Below are 20,472 nucleotides of genomic sequence, written 5' to 3' on the forward strand. Positions count from 1 at the left end.
ACCTACTTGGAATACTGCATCTCAGAGAGTGTAAGAGGACCCCTATACATCTGATTTCTGTAGAAATCACCAGTGTTGTGACCCCTGAATAGGACTCAGAGCCTCAGAGTTCAAGTATGACTCTAAACTCCTGGCTCCCTAAACCCAAAGCCTGCAGTTCTAGCCCATGCATGTCTCTCAAACAGCTTAGCAGAATCACCTATCAGCACCTCTGCAGAACTCCAAACTGCACTCCACTCCCACACAGGTCACTTGGCTACTACCTACTCACAGCACAATGCCATCGCCTAGTTCCCACCCACCTTACTAGACACCCTGATGCTGGAAGCAGACTGCCTCCATCTTGGATAACCTTTCTCACCATATTTGGTGGGGGCAACTCTCAGATTGGATCTCCATCTGGCCAAGTACCAGGTATCCAACCCCCCCCCCCACCCAGTGGTGATAACTCGGCATAGTGAGCACCCAACATAAAAATAGCTCTCAGTTGCGCAGGTATGCAGTGTGATCAGGGCGCTGCCCACCTGGTGTGAGCCTGAGAGTGAGAGATCCCACAGTTAAGAACTACTAAGTGAGAGGAGATGGGACTAAAGTTTGGAACCTAACAGAGAGACTAGAAACTGGGAATCTCTATTCAAGAGAGATGAGTGGTCCCCAAAAGACAACCGTGAAGTGCAGTCTCCCTGAAGGGACTGGCAGGTGGCACTCCCTGCTTCCAGATTCCCTACACTAGGAATAGTCTTCTCACCCTGATTACCTACACCATCCTGAGGGCAGAGACACCAGCTTAAAACTGACAACCCCACCTATTGGATGAGAAGAGAAACAGAAAAGATATAGATCTCTGAAACTACAACAACCCTGATTTCTTCTTTTTCAAGTATTTTTTTCTTTCTCTTCTATCCCTCTATCCTCTGGCCCTCATATCCTCATATCCCCAACATATGTGAAACCAGGAACTTTGCATGAAATAGTATTTTGAGGACTGAGTCATTTGAATAATATAATATACAGGTGTTGTGTATGTCCCCCTTTTTCTCTTTTTTCTTCTTTTATTTTTCTTTTCCCCCTCCAAATTTTACTATTTTAATATCCCGTATTTTTCTAAATACATATGTGTGCTTATTTTATGTACTCTACAGTCTTCCCATGTCTACCCCAAATTACCTCCTATCTATTCTCTTGCTACTAACCCTCTTCATTATTTTTCTCTTTCACATTTCCTAAGATATATTAACTCTATATTCTCACATTCTTCCTCCTCAGCATATCATCCTATGCTCCACCCCAGTTCATTGTCCACCATCAGAAACTGTAAACCTTTTTATGAAATTAATGATTATATTTTAGATAATAATTGAATGTAAACATCTTAATAACATAGGTGATATATTGTTTATATTGGGATATGTTAATATTATCCTTAGAACCCTGCAAGAACACTACAATTCTACAGGGTAAAAACAGTAACACCCCAGACACACAGAGCTGGAAAGAAAACACACAAGCAACATGAAAAGACAAGGAAAGAAAGTAACAAAAATAATTCAAGACACCACATTATTAGATTCATTGGCAGCCACAGTAGAAAATATGACAGAGAAAGAGTTCAGTATATATATGGTTAAAATGTTCTGTGAACTCAAGGAAGATTTAAGAGAGCAAATACAAGCAGTGAAAGATCACTTCAACAAGGAGCTACATAAACAAATCCAAAAAGCAAAAGATCACCTCAACAGGGAGATAGAGATTCTAGAAAAAAAGAACGGAAATCCTTGAAATGAAAGAAACAATAAATCAAATTAAAAGCTCAAATGAAAGCATCACCAACAGAGTAGACCACTTGGAAGATAGGACATCACACAATGAAGATAAAATGTATAATCTTGAAAAGAACATAGATCACACAGCAATAATGGTAAGAAATCATGAGCAGAACATTCGAGAAATATGGGATAGCATAAAAAGACCAAATTTAAGAGTTATTGAGATAGAGGAAGGCATAGAGGTTCTAACCAAAGGAATTAACAATCTATTCAATGAAATAATATCAGAAAAATTTCCAAACATGAAGAATAAATTGGAAATCCAAATTCAAGAAGCCTACAGGATTCTGAATGTACAAAATCACAACAGATCCACACTAAGGCACAGTGTAATAAAACTGCCCAACCTACAGAATAAGGAGAAAATTTTTAAAGCCACAAGAGAAAGGAATCAAATTACATATAGGGGAAAACCAATTAAGATAATGGCAGATTTTTTTCCACACAGACTGAAAGCTAGAAGATCCTAGAACAATATATATCAAGCTCTGAAAGAAAATGGGTGCCAACCAAGAATCTTGTATCCAGCAAAATTAAGCTTTAGATTTGAAGATGAAATAAAAGTTAAAAGAATTTATAGCTAGAAAACCAGCACTACAAAACATCCTTGGCAAAATATTCCATGAAAAGGAAATAAAAAACAACAATAAAAATCAGCAGAGGGAGGTAGTACCCTAAAGGAAAAACTAATCAAAGAAGAAAATCAAGACAAGTTAAATAACAAAAATAAACAAATATGGCTGGGAATACAAACCATGTCTCAATAATAACCCTCAATATTAATGGCTTAAACTCACCAATCAAAAGACAATGAAATTGAACAAAAGAAAAAAATTGAAAAACAATTAGTTAGCAGACTGGATTTTTTAAAAAAAGACCCAACAATATGCTGCCTACAGGAGATTCGAAGATGAAATAAAACTGATAGAAAATAACACATCTGATAGGAAAAGACATACACAGACTGAAGGCGAAAGGTTGGGAAAAATCATACCACTCACATGGACTGCAGAAGCAAGCAGGGGTTTTTCATCCTCTTATCAAATAAAGTATACTTCAAGCCAAAGTTAATCAAAAGGGATAAAGATGGATGTTACATACTGCTCAAGGGAACCACACACCAATAAGACATAACAATCATAAATATATATGCCCCAAACAATGGTGCAGCTATGTTCATCAAACAAATTCTGCTCAAGTTCAAGAGTCAAATTGTCCACAACACAATAATCTTGGGTGACTTTAACACACCTCTTTCACCACTGAATAGATGTTCCAAACAAAAGTTGAATAAAAAGACTATAGAACTCATTAATACAATCAATAACTTAGATTTAACTGACAAATATAGAATATTTCAACCTGCATAAAGTGGATACTCTTTCTTCTCAGCAGCACATGAATTCTTTTCTAAAATAGACCATATAACATGCCACAAAGCAACTCTTAGCAAATACAAAAAAAGTAGAGATACTACCATGCATTTTATCAGATCATAATGGAATGAAATTGAAAATCAATGACAAAATTAAAAATAAAAATTTCTCCATCACCTGGAGACTCAACAATATACTACTGAATAAACAATGGATTGTAGAAGACATCTAGGAGGAGATTAAAAAATTATTAGAGGTAAATGAGAACATAGACACAACATATCAAAATCTTTGGGACATTATTAAAGAAGTAGTAAGAGGAAAATTTATTGCATGGAGTTGATTCCTTAAAAGAAGAAAAAGTCAACAAATAAATGACCTCCTATTACATCTCAAAGCCCTAGAAAAAGAAGAACAAATAATCAGCAAAAGCAATAGAAGTCAAGTAATAATTAAAATTAGTGATGAAATCAAACAAAAGAAACAATTGACAAAAAATAGTTGGTTCTTTGAAAAAAAAATAAATAAAATTGACAGACCCTTAACTATGCTAACAAAGAGAAGGAGAGAGAACTCAAATTACCAGCATACGTGATAAAAAAAGGTAATATCACAACAGACACTACAGAAATACAAAGGATAATTAGAAATTATTTTGAAAACTTATATTCTGATAAAATAGAAGACACTGAAGTTATTGACAAATTTCTTATGTCATATGATTTGCCCAGATTGAACCAGGAAGATATACAAAATATAAACAGACCAATATCAAGTAATGAAATAGAAGATTCTATCAGAAGCTTACCAACCAAGAAAAGCTTAGGACCAGATGGATACACAGCCAAGTTCTACAAGACCTTTATAGAAGAACTAATACCAATACTCTTCAACTTATTTCAGGAAATAGAAAAAGAGGCAGCACTTCCAAACTCATTCTATGAGGCCAATATCACCCTGATCCCCAAACCAGGCAAATACACATCAAAGAAAGAAAACTTCAGACCAATCTCTCTAATGACCATAGTTGCAAAAATTCTCAACAAAATTCTGGCAAATCGAATAAAAAAAGCATATCAAAAATATTGTGCACCATGATCAAGTGGAATTCATCCCATGGATGTAAGATTTGTTCAACATATGGAAATCAATAAATGTAATTCATCACATCAATAGACTCAAAGATAAGAATCATATGATCATCTCAATAGTTGCAGAAAAAAGCATTTGACAAAATACAGTACATTTACATGTTCAAAACACTAGAAAAACTAAGGAACAAGAAAATATCTCAATATTGTAAAGGCTATCTACACTAAGCCTTAGGCAAACATCATTCTAAATGGAGAAAAATTAAAGGCATCCCCTCTAAAAACTGGAACAAGACAAGGATGCCCTCTTTCACCACTTCTATTCAACATAGTTCTTGAAACACTAGCCAGAGCAATTAAAGGGATTAAAGAAATTAAAGGGATATGTATAGGAAAAGAAATTAAAGGGATATGTATAGGAAAAGAAGAACTTAAATTAGCACTATTTGCTGATGCTATGATTCTATAACTAGAATATCCAAAAAAATTCACCAGAAAACTTCTAGAAGTAATAAATAAATTCATCAAAGTAGCAGGAAATAAAATCAACACCCATAAATCAAAGGCATTTTTGTATATCAGTGACAAATCCTCTGAGAAAGAAATAAGAAAAACTACCCCATTTACAATAACCTCAAAAAAATAAAATACTTGGAAATACTCAATAAAGAGAGGTGAAAGACCTCTACAACAAAAACTACATAATGCTAAGGAAAGAAATTGAAGAAGGCCCTAGAAGATGGAAAGATCTCCCTTGTTCTTGGATAGGCAGAATTAATATTATCAAAATGACCATAATACCAAAAGCACTATACAGATTTAATGCAATTCCAATCAAAATCCCAATGGCATTTCTCATAGAAATAGAAAAATCAATCATGAAATCCAGCTGGAAAAATAAGAGACCCAGAATAGCTAAAGCAATCCTTAGCAGGAAGAGTGAAGCAGGTGGCATCACTATACCAGACCTTAAACTATACTACAGAGCAATAGTAACAAAACAGCATGGTATTGGCACCAAAACAGACTGGTAGACCAATGGTACAGAATAGAGGACATAGAGAATAACTCACAAAATTATAATTATCTTATATTAGACAAAGGTGCCAAAAACATTTATTGGAGAAAAGATAGCCTCTTCAACAAATGGTGCTGGGAAAACTGGAAATCCATATGCAACAAAATGAAATTAAACCCCTATCTCTCACCATGCACAAAACTCAACTCAAAATGGATCAAGGATCTAGGAATTAAACCAGAGACTCTGAATCTAATAGAAGAAAAAGTAGGTACTAATCTTCATCATGTGCGATTAGGCCCCAACTTCCTTAATAAGACTCCTATAGAGCAATCCATCAATAAATGGGATGGATTCAAACTAAAAAGTTTATTCTCAGCAAAACAAACAATCTGTGAGGTGAACAGAGAACTTACAGCCTGGGAGCAAATTTTTACCCCTCACACATCAGATAAAGCACTAATCTCTAGGGTATATAAAGAACTCAAAAAGTTAAGAACCAAAAAAAAAAAAACAAAAAACCAAATAACCCAATCATCAACAACAACAACCCAAAAATGGACCAAGGACTTGAACAGACACTTCTCAGAAGAAGATATATAATCAATCAACAAATATATGAAAAAATGTTCATCATCTCTAGTAATTAGAGAAATGCAAATCAAAACTACTCTAAGATATTATCTCACTCCAGTCAGAATTATGAAGACAAACAACAATAAGTGTTGGCAAGGATCTGGGGTGGGAAAGGTACACTCATACATTGCTGGTGGGACTGCAAATTGGTGCAGCCAATATGGAAAGCAGCATGGAGATTCCTTGGAAATCTGGGAATGTAACCACTATTTGACCCAGTTATCCCTCTCCTCTATACCCAAAGGACTTAAAAACAGCATATAACAAGGACACAGCCACATCAATGTTTATAGCAGCACAATTCACAATAGTTAAACCTAGATGCCCTTCAGTGGATGAATTGATAAAAAAAAAATGTGGCATATGTTCACAATGGAATTTTCCTCAGCAGTAAAAGAGAATAAAATCATGGCATTTTGCAGGTAAATGGGTGGCATTAGAGAAGATAATGATGAGTGAAGTTAGCCAATTCCCCCAAAACAAATGCTGAATGTTTTCTCTGATATAAGGAGGCTGATTCATAGTGAGGTAGGGAGGAGGAGCATGGGAGGAATAGATGAATTCTAGACAGGGCAGAGGGGTGGGAGGAAAAGGGAGGGAGCAGAGGGTTAGCAAGATGGTGAAATGTGATGATTATTACTAGCCAAAGTACACATATGAAGACATGAATTGGTGTGAATATATTATATATACAACCAGAGATATGAAAAATTATTCTCTATATATGTAATAAGAATTGTAATGCATTCTGATGTCATATATAAATTAAAAAATTACATTAAAAAAGAACACTGGGAATCAGCAATTGTGCACAGGAAGCTCTGGGATATGTTCACTGTAGTCCACCTGAAGTTGGAACAAAATTTAAAAACAGTATGAGTTTGGAAAGTGTGAAAACTGCCAGTGAACTCTATTCTCTACCAGTAAAAGAATTGGTGAGGCACTTGCAGAAAAATCAAGGCTGTGAACAAATCTTGTTATGAAGATGGTTGGCTGATGAAGACAACACCAAGTGACTCTTCAGAATTAGATGACTTAATGAGTGAAGAAGCTTTTGAGAAATATGGAAAATTTATTGAGGAATGAAAATGGCACCCTAAGTAAACCAGTGTGGAATAGCTTCAGCATAGTTGTCGTAAGTTAGATAAAGAAAAACTATTCTCAATGCTGCTACTAGTGGAAGATAACCCTTAACTTCCCAACAATGCAGATAAACACAACACACATCTTTTACAGTTCCATATGATTTTTAGAGTAGGCTTTAGGTATCGAGAGTTCATGATGTTATCTATGACAAAAATATACTTATGTAACTCAGGGACAATCTTGTTATAATCCTCATATACTATCTTAACTTGCTTAGATCCATCCCTGTGTTTGGGTGAATACACTGAATGATTTCCCATTGGAAAAAAACTAGAAATGAAGGAAAGTATTTGTTGTATAGTGTCAGAAGAACACTACTGTTTTAGTTTTATACTGTATTTTCTGGTGTTGTTTTTATACACTGAAGTAACAGATTTGCAGCGAAAATAAAAAAAATAAAACATTCAACTTTAAAAAAAAGCAAAAAGAGGCTGGGGCTGTGCGGTAACATGCCCTTTGTTTCCATCCTCATAGTCACAAAAAAATTATCTTATGCTCTTTGTCCTTCTCTCTTCCACTCTTTCCTTATTTAACTTTCTTGAAAGGCAGGATGAAAGAGAGAAACTTGACTCTCTCCCCTTTTTTTCTCCTTAGTTTCTCCGTTTGGTTGGATGATCATAGGCATGTACTTCTGCACTCACATGACCTCCAGCCTCAGCTTCTGGCAAAGCTGGAACCACAAGATGCCATTCCTGCTGGTACCCCAGCTGTTATGGTTTGGATGTGAGGTGTCCCACAAATTCTCATGTGAGACAATGCAAGAAGATTTGGAGGAGAAATGATTGGGCTATAGCCTTAACCTAATCAATGAATTGCCCCCCTGATGGGATTAACAGAGTGGTAACTGAAGGCAGGTGGGCTATGGCTGGCAGACATGGTTCATTGGATGCATGGCTAAGGGGTATGTATTTTGTATCTGGAGAGCAGACAGTCAGTCTCTCTCTCTCTCTCTCTCTCTCTCTCTCTCTCTCTCTCTCTCTCTCTCTGTCTTGATCATTATGTAAACTACTTATCTGCCACACTCTTCTGCCATGTTGTTCTGCCTCCTCACCTCAAACCCTGAGGAATGGAGCCTTTTGTCTATGGATTGAGACCCCTGAAACTTGAGCCCAGCCTCTGCTTGTGGAATTGCTATTTACACAGGTTGCCAAAACTATTCATTTTCAATTTTGGAGGGTCAGAATTATCTTCTAATCATGCAAAAATTATCTCCAAAGATTTAACTTGTGTCCACTTGTGATGTTTCTTCTAAATCTCTAACCCTAATGCTAACTCATGCCATAAACCCTAAGTACTATTCCTAACCATACTCCTAACCTTACCCCCAAATCTACCACTAACCCTAGCCCTCTAACTCTAATACTAACAATTAAGCCTAATCCTAAACCTAACCTTAAACTCTGACCCTATCCCTCTAACCTTTTCCCCAACCCAGTTCTAATGCCTTCCCCAACTGTAACCCCTAACCCCAATTCTAATATCAACTCTAACACTACCTACCTGCAGATGGCAGTAGCTCCCACAGTCTAAGGACTCAGACCCAAGACAGACTCCTCTTCAGATGCCAGTTGAAAGCAGCAGGTTCCCAGGTGACCTACATCTCCTGATCAACTTGGACACAAATGAGAGTTTCCATGACCCCTTTCTGTTTGAGTCATTTGCTGGAGTGGCTCACAGCAGCCAGGAAAGCAGTGTATTTAGTACTGCCAATTCAACATAAAGGACATCTTTTAAACATATCTTAAATAACATGCTTGAACAGGCAGATAACAACACACATAGGGAAAGATAAGTGGTAAAGTGCATGTAGCTTTCATGCACTCTGCAGACAGCACTCTCACATAAACTTCAGCAACACAGAGTGCCCTTAAACCATGTTCTTTTGCTTTATATGGATGTTTTAATAAGTAGCCATGATTCATTAAATCATTGCTCAATTTTGATCAGTTGAACCTTCAGCTCCTCAATCCTCCTCAAATGTGTGGGAGGGCTCAAGTACCGATCACAGAGTTGGTTTCACTGCATCCAGCCATCCTGGGCCACCCAGGAGTCCTAGACCATCATTCCCCTCATTGGCATCAGACACACGGCTTCACAGATTCAAGGATCAGGAGCTAATTGCCAGGAAATGGGCAGAGACCAAATAAATATTTCTCATTATGGCATAACAACCAACAAAATGGAAGAAAAATTTGCCATATATATTATATATACCTGAAACAAAACAAAATGTACAGCTTGTGTGTGGAATAGTTTGCTGTTTCCTCAAAGAGTTAAAAATAAAATTACCATACTACTCAACAACTCTGTTCCTAGGTATTTACCCACAAAGAACTGAAAGGAGGTGTTCAAAAAAAGTGTGCATTTGCTGTTTCCATCTGTTGAAGTCATGAAAATGAGGGACAGGCTTAGATAGTTCCAGAAAAAGAACCCTGGATCTGAGTGGAAAAGGAGTGTTTCAGTTGGGCAGATGGTGAGAGTGAGGACTGACTTCCATGGAGAAACTTCCTGGTGTCCTGTTTTACAGGTCATGTGGTGGTCACCTAGGAGTGGCCCTGCATTGAGTAAAATACACTATGGTGTTTGACATAGATGTGAAAATCTGGTAGAGCAATGACTATGGGGGAATGTAAGTGAAAAGATGCAGAGCACTGTGCAACACTACAGCAAGGTTCCTGTAAGCTTAACACTGACAGGAAGTTAATTGCTTTTAAAACAACCATGTCCATACCTGGCCAGGAAATAGACATATCCATTGTCATTAGCAAGGCTGACCCTTAAAACTCAGTTCAGGCAAAGTTGTGAATCCATTGCATTTGTAAGAAAATATGTCAGGAGAAGCCATTGTGTGAACACCACCTTAGTATTAGAGGTTAATTTTTGGATGATATATGAGAAGTAGGATGCCATCAAGTGAATATTATATTAATATGAGAGAAGAAAATATGGCCACTGTCCATATGTTATTATTATAGTAGCAAGTGGTCATGGTAAATGATCACTCTATGGACATGATAATAGTATTTGGGGCAACAGTGTGCATATTATGTTAGCATTAGAGGCCACAGTGAGGATATTACAACAGTGTGCACATTATATTAATGTTAAAGACCACAGGAAAGTTGTTATACTAATTGGAAGCCACACTAAAGATATTAGTGTCATAATCCTCACTGAAGATTATATATGAGTGGCAGAAGCAACAGGGTGGATATTATGTTAATGAGTGAGGGAATATTAAATGGGTGCCAGAAGCCCCATTCAGAATATGAGTGTCAGAGAGCAAAGTGTGGTGGGATTATTATGAGGGTCAGAATGCAAAAGGATGATATTATGTGTCAGAGGTCACAGGGGGAATGTTATGTGTCAGACGACACTGTGGGAATGTTATGTCAGTGTTAGAGGACATAGTGGGGATGTTATGTGTCAGAGGCCACAATGAGGACATTTTGTGAGTTTCAGAGTCAGTTGTGAGTATATTATGTGAGTGTCACAGGCCATGGTGAGGATATATTTGGGTGTCAGAGGTCACAGTAAAGATATTTTGTGAGGTTCAGAGATCACTCATGAAGATATTATAGCAATATCAGAGCCCACAGTAGAAATATTTTATTAATATTAAAAATCACACTGCAGATATTATATTAACTTTGGATTCTATAATATGGACAACAAGTAAATATTAAAGAATATAGGGCAGCTATTATATTAGTTTTAGATGCTACAGTGTGGATATTACATTAATATTAAAGATCATAATATATGTATTATATTTAATTTTTTAAATATATTTTTTAATTGTCAATGGACTTTTATTTTATTTATATGGGGTGTTGAGAATCAAACCCAGGACCTCACACATGCTAGGCAAGCACTGTACCACTGAACCACAAACCCAGCTCTATGTATTATATTTAGATGCTATATTATTGATATTCCATTGAAGTAAAGGACAAAAGGCAATTATTAGTTTTTGATGATATATTATGGACATTAAATTAATATTAAAAGGAAAAGGACAACTGTAATATCAATTTTATATGCTATGGTATGATTACAGATTAATATTAAACTATACAGGGCAGCTATGCTAGTAGATTTAGATGCAATAATATTGATATCACATTAATATTGAATGCCAAAGGGCACTTATTATGTTAGATTCAGATGTTATAGTATGGATATCACTATTAAAGTTTACAGGTAATCTATAATATAGAATTTGACACTTTCATGATATCTTATTAGTAATAAAGGTCACAGGACAGCTAATATATATTAGATGCTGAAGTATGGATATCATATTACTATTAAAACCACAGAACACCTATTATATGAGCTTTAAATTCTAGAGTATGGATTTTATATTAATATTAAAGGATAGAGGGCAGCTATTATGTAAGTTTTAGATGTTATAATATGGATATCATATTAGTATTAAAGACTATAAGGTATTATATTAGTTTTAGATGGTATAGTATGGACATATGTTAGTTTTGATGTGATGGTATGGATATTATATCAGAATTAAGGGCCACAGGATGCAATTATATTAATTTTATACATTACTGTATAAATGTCATATTAACATTAAAGACCACAGTACTGGTAATGTATTAGTTTCCGATGGTATAATATTAGTGTTCAAGGCCACATGGCAGTTTTATGTCAGTTTCAAATGCTGTAGTATGGACATCTTAGTAATAGTAATAAGGCAACAGGGAGCTATTTTATTAGTTTTACTTGCTAAAATATGGATATTACATTAATATTAAAAGCAAAACTGTGTTCATTTTGGAGCCCACACTGTGGATATGCGGTTAAGACTAAAGGCCAAACAGCCACTAATATAGTAGTTTTAGATCCTATGGTATGGATATTATATTAATGGTAAGGCACATAGGACAACTATTATGTTACTCTGGGATGGTATAGTATCACTATTACTAGTATTAAGGGCCACAGAGCATTAATTTTGTTAGTATAAGATACTATAATATAGGTAAAAATTACTATTAAAGGCCACAGCTATTGTATTAGTTTTAGATGCTATAGTGTCAATAGTCATTAATATTAGAGGCCACAGGCCAGGTATTATATTACTTTAGGATGGCATAGTATTGATATTAGATTAATACTAAAACCCATGTAGCATGTAGCAGCTATTAAATTGGTTTTGCTTTCTCTTGAATACATATAACACTATAATTAAATGCCATATGTCATCTATTACATTTTTTATGTTACAGTATAGGTATTACATTAGGAGTGAAGGCCAAATACAGCTATTATATTAAGTTAAAATATTGTAGTACCCATATTATATTAGTAGTAAAGACCACAGGGCAGCTGTAGTATTAGGTGCTGTACTATGAATAATATGTTAGTATAAAACACCACAGTGCAGGTATTATATTAGTTTAACATGCTATAATGTTTATACTAAATTAATTAATATTCAATTAATGTTAAGAACACAGGGAAGGTATTATATCAGTATTAAAAACTATTTTTATTAGTTATTGATGGATCTTTATTTATTTGTTTGTTTATATGTGGTGCTGAGAATCGGACACTGCCTCACACATGCTAGGCAAGCGCTTTACCACTGAGCCACAACCCCAGCCCAATATCAGTTTTAAATGCTATATTAAGAAAGTTACATTAATAGTAAAGGTCATAGGTCAGCTTTTATATCAGTTTTAGAAGCTATGGTTTGGAACTTAGCATAAATAAAGGCCACAGTTTGTCTGTTATATTAGTTTTAGATATTATAGCATGGATATCATATTAGTATGGAAGGCCACAGTGCAGCTGTAATGATGCATTAGGATGCTACAGTACAGAAATATAAGAGTATTAAAGAACACAGTGCAGCTATTGTATTAGCTTTAAGTGCTAAAGTATAGATATCATATTAGTGCTAAAGATCACAGTATAGCTATTATGTCAGTTTTAGATGCTTTATAATATATATATATTAGCATTGAAAGCCACAGGTGAATATTATATCAATTTTAGAAGAGATAGTATGAATATCATATTAGTGTTCAAGGCAACAGAATAACTGTTATAGTAGGTTTAGATGCTATAGTACAGATATTATATCAGTTTAAAGATCACAGTCAGCCAAGCCTCCTGAGATCATGGCTGCAAAAGCCTCTGAGTGCCTGGACAGCTTAGCTGTCCAGGTGAAATCATTTCCTAGGCCTTTCTGTGCAAGCAGGGGGCCTCACTGGTCTCTTTTCAAAGGAATTTTTGCTTCTATAACCTTGAGCCTGAGATGGGGATGTTCTTGTCAATTCCTGAGATGCCATCAAGCCATCTTTCCTATTATCTGCAAGTATTTAGCATCTCCTTAGTGGTTGGATTGTCTTTAGCAACCACAACTTCCTTAGCCCCAGTTTTACTCATACTTTTCTGGCCAAATTGAAAGATATTCAAATTTTTCTGTTCAGGTTTATTATCCTGATTATCACAGTAAACTCGGATAAAAGTCAAGAAATATTCATGCCTGAATGCTGTGCTACCTTGAAACTTTCTTTACCAGATTAATTACTCCATCATCTTTAAATTTAGCTTCACAGGTAGTCTCAAACAGAGGCATAATGTAGACAACTTCTTAGCCAGTATGTAACAAAAATGGCCTATCCTCAGGGCAGATATTATGTTAGTTTTAGATGCTATCACATGAACATCATATTACTTTAAAAGCTATAAAGAGCAATTATATTAGTTTTAGATGTGATACTATAAGTGTTCTGTTAATATTGAAGGTCATAGGACAGCTATTATATTAGTATTAGAGGACACAGTATGGATATTATATTAATATTAAAGGCCACAAAGAAGCTATTTTATGAGTTTTACAAGCTACAGTATAGGACACAGAGAAGCTCTTATATTAGATTAAGATGTTATAGTACAGACTTTATGTTAATAATAAAGGACACAGGAAACATACTTTTAGATGCACTAGTATGAACATTACATAGGCAGTAAAGGCCATAGGGCAGTTCTTATATTAGTTTCAGATGGTGTGATAGGTATATATTAGTATGAAAGGCCACAGGTCTGTTTTTATATTAGTTTTAGATGGTATACTATGGATGTAATAATAGTATTAAAGGCCACAAGACATATATTATATTAGTTTAAGATGTAATAGTATGAATATTACATTAAGATAAAGACTACAAGGTAGACTTTTGGTATTTTTAGATGTTAAAGTATGGATATTACTTTAATGTTAAATACCATAGGGCATATATTTTATGAATTTAAGGTGCTATGTTATGGATATTACATTAGTATTCAAGGCCACAATGCAGTTTTATATTAGCTTTTGTTGGTATAGTATGAATATCATTTTGCTACAAAAAGCTACAGGCTATTATATTACCTTTGGATGACATAACTTGGATATCATATTAATGTTAAACGCAGTGGGGTGCTGCAGTCCGGCTGCAGCAAAATAACCGGAGGGTGACGAACAACTTGTGTAGATTGATACAGCAGGAGTGGGAGCCGTTTATTGTAGGACAACAGAGGTATTTATACATTCCACACAGATTATCTTAATTAACATAAATTAGATACAGCAGTCAACCAATAAGGAATCTCCACACTTAATGGCTCACTGGCGTTACTTCACAAACCACTCCCTCTGGCAAAATGCCAGGCGCCATCCTGACTTGTTTACAGACTCTAACAGTGGGGCAGCTATTATATTAGTTTTAAATGATATATCATGGGTATTATACAAATATTAAAGGCCAAGAGAAATTACTGTTTACTCTAGATGATCTTGTATGGGTATTAATATCAAAGGCTACAGGGCAACTAAAGTATTAGTTGTAAATGCTATACTATGGGTATTTTCTTATCATTAAAAGCCACAGTATATGTGCTATATCCGTTTTAAATGTTATACTATGGACATTACATTAGGAAGGGCAGATATTATTATATATAAAACTAATATAATAATAGTTTTATATGCACTGGTATTATGTAAAGGTTGTTTTTTAAAAAACTTGATTTGTCCATTATGTAAAAGACATGATGGATTTAACAACTTCAAAGAATCTATATTCCACTCTTAATCATACATTAAACACCTGAATATTTAGTTCATCACATCCACTCAGAAAATAAAGATTAATATATTCAGCACACTGAAAATAAAACAACCAGTCTCTCTTAATATATTTATTCTCTTTTCAAAAATGTTTTGGTCTCCTGCTATATCTCAGGAATGTACTAATAGCTGCTTTTAAGTTACAAAATACAAAATAACAATTTATTTCTTGGAGAGGATCTTGGATATTACCATCAAAAAATGAAATTTTGAGTTCCCATAGACTTTCTTTTTGTTAACAGTCTTTGAACTTTCTCATGGCACACATGTAAGGCTGCCTGTGACATGTGGTACCCTGGCCTCCAAATGGACATAATAGCATATATAGTTTATAGAGAAAATATAATGCAAGTTCTGAAAGTAGCCTTCAAAGAAAGTGCCCTTTGTTTTGACAATAGAAACACCAAAAGCAAATTGGACTGTGCAATCAGAGCCATGAGTTTTATGAAAACTACTTTGCTTTCACATCTTTTGTGTTAGAGAATGGCACGCCATAACATTATAATTGTGAAAAAACATTATTACATTCGTGATTTAACATTACCCAATAAAAGGTACATCTTCAAATATTGAAATAAGAAAATTTTAAAATAAAAATAGCAGAGAATATATTAAAAGTCAATCGCTTAATTTGTATACCTTGAGAAAATAACAGTCTATTCCAGTTTCTTCAGAGGCTTGTAAGCTTTTTGTTTGGAGTGGTCAGGAAGTGTAGAACAACAAAACGGAAGACAGGACTTGGAAACAAGGCCAATACTAATTTAAAGGACTTACAACTTTCTTTTTTTGATGAGCCAGAAGTATTCTTTTATAATGTTAATGCAGGTCAGCATCTTATTATGAAAGAATACTTCTGGCTCAAAAGTGAAGGATGTTACAACCTGACTCTTCCTACTGATCTAGCACAATGGTTTCTTTCAGCAATAAGTGTATCAATCATTAAGTTCTAGTAAATTTTAAGCCACCAGAAATCTTTCAGCTATGATAAGTACTTAATTGTAATTACAAATTTCAGAGTCTGAATATTGGGGAAAAAAATCCAAGAAAAAAACTTTTTTGAGGGAATGCCTATGGTAGAGAAAATAATGTTATAAACCTATTTTATAAAATAGAATATCCCACTATACTTAAATCAATTTCACTGAAGGTATTTGAGATGGGTGAGAGGAAATCAATAGGATTTTCTGCTACTAGTGTAACATCTATGTGAAGAGTCATGGTGCTACTCCTAATGAAGAAAACACATTTCATGGGATTCCAACTTTAAAATCAAATCCTTGCACTTTCAAATTTTTAAACTCAATTCAAAATGAGTTAAGTTTTAAAGGACTTAGTCATATGGTCCCATTTATGAAAGCTAACAATGGTAATCTATAATAGTATAATACCCGAACTTGAAGAATAAAGATTTCATGGGTAAAAAGGAATATATGAAAATGTCTGCACCTGCTGAAGAGTAAGGATCCTTTATAGGACAACTCCCCTTCACTTCCTATCCCCCACTGTCCAGTGGCTTAAGCCAGAATATTTATTGAAGTATTGTCCTACAAGCTTATTTCTGACTGCCTCCAATCCTGCATATTTGGATTTAAGGACAAATGCTCTGTAGTATCATATCTCATTTTCTGTTGCTAACTGTCCTTGAGACTTGGCTTCCTTCCAGCCAGATCTCAGGTCAGCCTGAGTGGAACTGCTTGAACTTGAGGTTTAACTGATATAATGTCTATAGATATGACTTACGAGTGAAAATTAAGAAAGTTCCAAGCCCAATAAAATACCAATAACAGGAAACACACTTTTCTACCTGGGGGGAGGGGTTAGGGAGGGGGAATCTCTTCACAGTGAATAGCTTGAAAGAAACATGCAATATGGGCAAAAAGAGAAGGTGATGATCTTAATACACATCAAATATAATTTTTTTCAATGATATTTTCTAAGGAATTTAAGCTAAAAATGCAGTCATTAACATCAAGAGGTACAGGGGGACCTTGGGATTCCAAAATATCTTTGTTCTGGGGGAGCCTCTCTTGTCACTTTCTTGTTTTTTAAACACTCTCTCAAATCCAACATTTGAATAAAATAACTTTTTTCTTCAATATAAAAATGAACTTTTTAGAAAAACAAATCAATCGGCACAGTGACCTTGTCTGTTTTACACTAAAGCCAACAGAATAATAAATCTATTAAAAAAACAATAAATCTGAAAGGAAAACTCAGAAAAGAATTTTTATTTCAGCCTAACTTGTATTTTTAACTGGAAAACTTTTATTTGCCTAACCACCTAAATTAATAAGAATGCTCAGTAATGTAACCCATGTATAATGCAGTATGCAATATAATTCCTTTTAATTTGTACCTTAAAGTCACAAGGATAACATCTATGATAATTATAAAATTTACTCTACATTTTTGAGTTCTCAATCCAAATATATAGATTAGGACAGGTCACTTCATTGCTGGAAACATTAATGGAAGGACCAGTTTCCTCAGAAAGACAATAAGTTTGATTTGGAGTTGGGCAGTGTCCTATTCACATCAGCAGAATTAAAAGGAGTTAGGAGGCAATCCTTTCTTTCCTTTTAGAGTAGCAAAGGAACAACAGAAGATGGGCTGACTTGTGAGTGGCTCCACATTAGAGTGCATAGCTCATCAGGATCAAGGCTGGCATCTGTGAAAGTTAACTTCATAAGAGCACACTGTGGGCATTACAGGTTTTACCCTGGAGTATTTAAAAATACTTTATGCTCAATTGACAGCCTGCAAGTAACATTATGCATTCCTTCTCCTTGATTACCCAAGTATAAATCTAAAATAATAAGGGGGCTTATTCAGTCTGAAGGCAGAAACTCCTTGCAGCAGTGTTTCCAGAATTTCTCAAAAGTAAAGCAGCAGCTAATCTCTTTAGCTTCTTTGCTTTTCTACATTTCTTCTTCTTCACGTCTCATTTCCTCTAAGTCCTCCTGAATACCTAGTCTTAAACTCTTTGCTTCTTCATTCTGCTGCTCTTTCCAACTACTCTCCATGTAACATAAGGCATAATCACTTTCATCTTTGTGTTTTTTTCAGTCATAGCCAAAGATTTCTAGAATATGCTTGGATATTTCTTCCTAAGGTTCTCCTTCATCTTCAATGAAATCATCCATTTCAGAGTCATATTCATCATCATCATCATCATCTTCCTCCTCATATCCTCACTGCCTTTTATAACTAGTAGGGAAAGGAAGTCTTTGAGGAGCTTGGGCAGATCTGTAGCCAGAGAGAGGAGGTTTCATTCCATTTACCTGTCCATTGCTGGTTCGACTAATAATATTCTTGGAAGATACTATTTCTGAGACAACATTACACTTGGACTTTAAAGGGGACCTGGGCTACTAACTGTTCACCCAGGTCCTCAGCCACTTACTGGTCTTCCAGGGCCTGAACTAGTGTGTCCAGCTGGAATGGAGCCCCTTATGAATCGTCCAAGCCCACTGACTGATTGTCCAAGGGGTCCTGAGCCAGTCACCAGTTGTCAAAGGTCATGTGGACTGCTGGTAGGCTGCTTAGGGCCTCCAGAGCTGCCTACAAGTCTCCCAGAACTACCTGAGACACTGATGAGTCACCCGGGCCACTGGAACTACTTAGCAGGTGGTCCAGGGTCATTTGTATCAGTTACTGTCCGCCCAGAAGGATTTGAGTCACTGACTAGCTTCTTGATCCCACTGACCGAGCGCTCAGGTCCTGAGCTGGCGCTCCCATTCTGGCATCTAGGCACAAGGCCAGAATTAAGTATGGACCGAGCAGTCCCTGGGCTGGGTCTCCCAGGGGCTGAGTTGGGAGTTGCTGCCTAGCTGCCTGGCACCTGGACTCTTAGCCTTATTGTGTGGGGGTGACTGTGGGCCCAGGCTTGGAATGGCTAGGATGAAAAGTTTTGGCTTTGTGCTCAGTAGCAGATTTCTGAGTCCCACTGGCAGAAGTCTTTGGGACACTTGGTGAATAGGTGCAAGAGTGGGGCTTTATAGCTCCATTGAAAACAGGTCTGACATGACCCTCACAAAGTGAGGGGTGGGAACTATAGCCAGGTCCTGCCTTGGTCCTCTCTCCTGGCATGGATTTGGATGAAGACACTGATAAGTGTTTCTCATGGGCTGTTCTGGGTTCGGATTTCTTCTCAGTATGAGGAAAGGACATTCCTCTACAGGAAGGATGCCTATCTCCAGAACATTTGCTAAGTTTTGTGCCCACACTTTCTTTCTGAGAGGGTGCCTTTTTGGACACAGTTGGAGGTAGTTTTACATCTGTCTCAAGTTTCTTTTTCCTATGCTTTCATTCCAGAATTCTCACTCCCTAAGTTCTTCTGCAGTCATAAGCTGCTCTTCTGATTTCTTCACTACCTTGATCTCAGCCAGCCTCAGTAAATTGGTGAAGTTCATAGGTTGTGGAGCACTTTTAAGGGGAACCTTTGGTTTGCTTTCAACTTTGGGAGGTACTTGCTCTTTCTCATACTCCTGCTCTGACTCTGCTTGATTGTATTCTAAAAATCCATCCTCTTGTTCTAGCGCCTGGCTGAGGTGGCTTTCCACGGACTGCCTCTTCTTTGACTTTTCCTCAGTAGGAATCGCATTGTAACCATGGAAATTTTCCTTTGCCCTCTTAGACATAGCTCTCGCTTTCTTGTCATGTTTGAGCTCGATTGGTTTTTCCACTAGTTCCTCTTTTCTCCTTTTCTCTTCTAAGGTCTGATTTCCTCTTCTTTTCTTCTAAGAAAAGCTTGTACAGCTGCTGATTGAAAACCTTTAACTTTTGAATCTTTCTTGGGAGGTCCCACTGCTAAACTATATCTTGTTGGCACATTGTGGACACCTTGTCCTTTGGAAGCTATCAAGACAATTTCTCTGAAGTCCATGTTTGGCTGAGGAGCAGACACTGGGTCGAGCACTCGGAAAGGAGCAAAAGCACAACTTCTTGAGGCAGTCACTATGCTGAGGGCTCTGCCTCGGCAATCCTTTTCCCACCCCTCCCCCACATTATCAGTTTTTAAAGCTAAAATATGGATAGTATGTCAGTGTTGAGGGCCAAAAGGCAGCTGCTTTATCAGTTGGAATGCTATAATATGGAGTTCACATGAAAATTGAAGTCCATAGCATTGCTAATATCATTTTTACATGCTATAATATGGATGATATCTCAATATTAAAGGCCAAAAGGCAGCAATTTTATGTTTTTGATGTTATAATATGGATATCACGTTAGTTTTCAG

At 36.0% G+C, this 20,472-nt stretch overlaps 1 pseudogene; it reads right to left on the reverse strand.

Annotated features, from left to right (window-relative positions):
- Window positions 1–18,057: 18,057 nt before the first annotated feature.
- Window positions 18,058–20,118, reverse strand: LOC114082768 (protein SPT2 homolog pseudogene; annotated as a pseudogene).
- Between the last annotated feature and the right edge of the window lie 354 nt (window positions 20,119–20,472).

This window comes from Marmota flaviventris, chromosome 1 (genome assembly GCF_047511675.1).
Source record: "Marmota flaviventris isolate mMarFla1 chromosome 1, mMarFla1.hap1, whole genome shotgun sequence".
Taxonomy (NCBI): Eukaryota; Metazoa; Chordata; class Mammalia; order Rodentia; family Sciuridae; genus Marmota; species Marmota flaviventris.